This window comes from Podarcis melisellensis (genome assembly GCF_964234715.1).
Source record: "Podarcis melisellensis genome assembly, chromosome: 5".
Lineage (NCBI taxonomy): Eukaryota > Metazoa > Chordata > Lepidosauria > Squamata > Lacertidae > Podarcis > Podarcis melisellensis.
The window spans coordinates 19,485,013-19,488,620 of record NC_138537.1 but is presented as its reverse complement, the minus strand read 5'-3'; the positions used below and the strand labels follow the sequence as shown (position 1 = coordinate 19,488,620).

General features: G+C 43.0%; 1 long non-coding RNA gene across 1 annotated transcript in view; it reads right to left on the bottom strand.

Annotated features, from left to right (window-relative positions):
- The window catches only part of LOC309369978, a 9,824-nt gene extending 8,427 nt beyond the window's left edge, over positions 1 to 1,397 (bottom strand). Inside the window, exon 1 of the long non-coding RNA XR_014168299.1 lies at positions 787 to 1,397. This is a non-coding gene — a long non-coding RNA (uncharacterized lncRNA). The remainder of the gene's footprint in view (positions 1 to 786) is intronic.
- Positions 1,398 to 3,608: the final 2,211 nt, after the last annotated feature.

Genomic DNA, 3,608 nt, shown 5'->3' with positions numbered 1-3,608 from the left:
GATCCAATTTCTCATTTCACAACACTCTGTTCTCCACACCCCCTCAAGATGTGTGCCTGGTTGGCACAAAAGGTTTTTCAAAATGGACTAAGATGCTTCATGCTTCAGCTTATTTGCCACGGCTATGGAAAGCTAAGCACATCAAGCAACAAAAGTGGTGGTGGAATACGTCTCACCAAAGCCTGTGATCCCAGACAAGCGACTCAAACCCAGCGTCAGGCTTCCTGAGGAGGAAAACGGATGCACAGAACTTTTGCATTGACAAGTGAAACAATAATTATTATACACACACACACACACACACACACACACACACATACATATACATATACACACACAATGTCCAGTAGCACCTTAGAGACCAACTAAGTTTGTTCTTGGTATAAGCTTTCGTGTGCATACTCACTTCTTCAGATACAATTCAGATACGATTCAGTTAACAACCCCAAACTTGGGGTACATTCCACATGTTGACCCACAATATAGCTTATTTCTATAAACACCCTCTGCCAGAAGGGCTTTATATGGGCACATGCCCACCACATGTGAAGTGCTGTGCCTATACTATTGCAGACTCTCCAGCACAGTGGTGGCATAGTTTTATTAATATAACTATGCCATAATGGTATCAAATGCCACTGGTGTACCAATTTAAACTAATTTTCACGTATCCAAGTTGATACTGATTTTAGTTATTTTTTTAGGCCATCTTGAACAGCAGAGGGTGATTCAGAGGGTCCTCTGCCAGTGGTTACTCCGGTCAAAAATGAAAGACAGAAAACTCACCTTTGGGAAGAAAGATAGGGTAGCAGCCAGAGAAGGGCTCTAAATGAAGATGGAAAGAGGCAAGTGATGTTGGCTCAGTATCTATGATTGATCTATGAATGAAATTGCAGGAAAATGCCCTCATGGTCCCCAGGAGCAAAATCCACAATCAGCATCACTTTAAGGCCTGCCAGGCCTTCCTTTTCTCTGTCAGAGATATCTGCCAAGTACCACCCTCTCTTCCCGGAGGTGTTAACAAGGAAGCTCAAAAGGCCTGGCTGATTTTCAGGGCAAGTGCCAAACTGCTTCCCAGCACAGAGCACCTTTTGTAAACTTTGACTCTTTAATTGGTTAATTCCTTCCTGGAATAAGATTGTCTTGCAACAGTTATCTGTGGCCCAGTAAAGTTCAGAATGGATTCTTGCAGTGTTCTTTATGTAGGTCCTTTAAAAAGTCATGCTCAGAATATGCTGGCCATGTTACAAACTTGGACTCATTGGAAGGAACACAACACACCAGTGCTGAAGGATATTTGTTTCTTGTTAGTTTCTGGGCACAGTTCAAAGTGCTGGTGTTGAGTCAGTAAAGGCCTGGGACTAGGGCAACTTTGTTAGAATTCCTGCTCCGTGATTGTTGTCTTTCACATGACGGTATATGTTTTGACTCCACAGAGTGGGAAGTGACAGTGACAGGATGTTTGTGTTACTGTGTTCTGTGAAGTGGGACTATTGTCCTTTGTTCTTTCTCTTTGCTGTCTGATGCTAGAGAGAGAGGGAGCCATGTTGCAGAGCTCTGTGTGTGTTTATATGTAAATAAAGTAGATTAGCCAAAATGCTGAGTTGCTGAGGTCTGTTACGCAAGCTGTGAAGGCTCTGCGGATCCCTAAGTGTGTTGATGTCTGTTGGCATCAGTTGCTGTGATGTTCGGGCTGAAAAAAGCTAATGAAGCTCCCAAACAATTGACCAGGAGGGAGAGAACATGCCAGTCGGGCATGTGTCTCTGCCAAGTTCCTACTTGAGTGTAGGACAAGCTCCTGACAAACTTCTCTTATATTGGGGTAGGGAACTAGATCTTGCCAGTGAGGCATAGCCTGAATTCCTTAATCTGCCCACCCCCATGGGCTAATTGTGACAGGAGAGCAGGGCTGCCCACTTGCCAAAGTTAGGGCTACCTTTGTAGGTGACCTGGAAACTGCAACTAATCCAGAATGCGGCAGCTAGACTGGTGACTGGGAGCGGCCACCGAGACCACATAACACCGGTCCTGAAAGACCCACATTGGCTCCTAGTACGTTTCTGAGCACAATTCAAAGTATTGGTGCTGACCTTTAAAGTCCTAAACAGCCTCGGTCCTGTATACCTGAAGGAGCATCTCCACCCCCATCGTTCAGCCCGGACACTGAGGTCCAGCGCTGAGGGCCTTCTGGCGGTTCCCTCATTGCGAGGTTACAGGGAACCAGACAGAGGGCCTTCTCGGTAGTGGCGCCTGCCCTGTGGAACGCCCTCCCTTCAGATGTGAAGGAAATAAGCAGCTATCTTCTCTTTAAAAGACATCTGAAGGCAGCCCTGTTTAGGGAAGTTTTTAATATTTAATGCTATTTTGCTTTTAACACTTGATGGAAGCTGCCCAGAGTGGCTGGGGAAACTCAGCCAGATGAGCGGGGTATAAATAACAAATTATTATTATTATTATTATTATTATTATTATTATTATTATTATTATAAAAGGTACTCACTGCAAGTGCTGACGAGAGATTACAGCAGGCCGCTTTGAAGTCATAACAACAAACAAAGCAATACCTGCCCTCGTTTTAAAAGACAGATTAATTATCCAAATATGCTCCCCAGAGATATTTCCCTCATATCATTTCCCTTACTCTTTCTTTCTTTCTTTCTTTCTTTCTTTCTTTCTTTCTTTCTTTCTTTCTTTCTTTCTTTCTTTCTTTCTTTCTTTAGATTTTCCGTACTCTCTGCTTCTCTTGTTTTAATTTTCTTCCTCCTCTCTTCTTTGCTTCACTGGTGCAGCTCACATGAGGGCTGTGTGGGCAGTTAATTGGGAGTAGGTTTTATTCCAAATCATGTGGAGTTAGTTCCATCAAGTTTCCAAACACCAGCAAAGCAATTAAAAAGAACTACAATAACCAGAATGAGAAAAACACCAGTTGCCAAATTACTACTATTTTTAAAATAACTGGTTTTCCTCCACAGTCTTTAACAGCAGTCAGTCCCACGGAAAATTAAACAGAAGAAGCTTTTCTCACCATTTGTCTCCGTGTAAAAGGAAAGCAAATAAATGTCCACTGCTTTTTTTTCCATGCCAGGATGCTGTTAAAGGCATAAGAGCCGAACCCTAGAAAAGAAGTTGGCAACCTTAGAGCCAACAAGCTTCAGGAAAGAAAGAAAAAAGTCGAACTCCAATTAATGTGCAGCTTGTTAGAAATTGGCATAATTAGGTGCTTGGCTATTTCTCAGCCTCTTTTATGCTGAAGGGTTATGACCTGAACCTAAATCACATTTAAATACCCTAAAGCATTTCTCTGATGAAAATAGGAATCCTCTTCCTCTTCTTCATATCCTACTCTTCTGACTAGGTTGCCCCAGCGAATATGGGCACTTTCAACATATCTCCTTGGCTCGGGGGTTGCATAACTCCATACCCTCCAACATTTCTCCGATGAAAACAGGGACATCTTAAGGAAAAGCAGGACATTCCAGGATCAAATCAAACGGGACAACTTCGGCAAATCTGGGACTGTCCCTGAAAAATAGGGATACAGTACTTAGAGGGACACTTGGAAAGTAATTTCATGCACCCCAGAGGAGGTCATTTTCCAGAAAATGTAT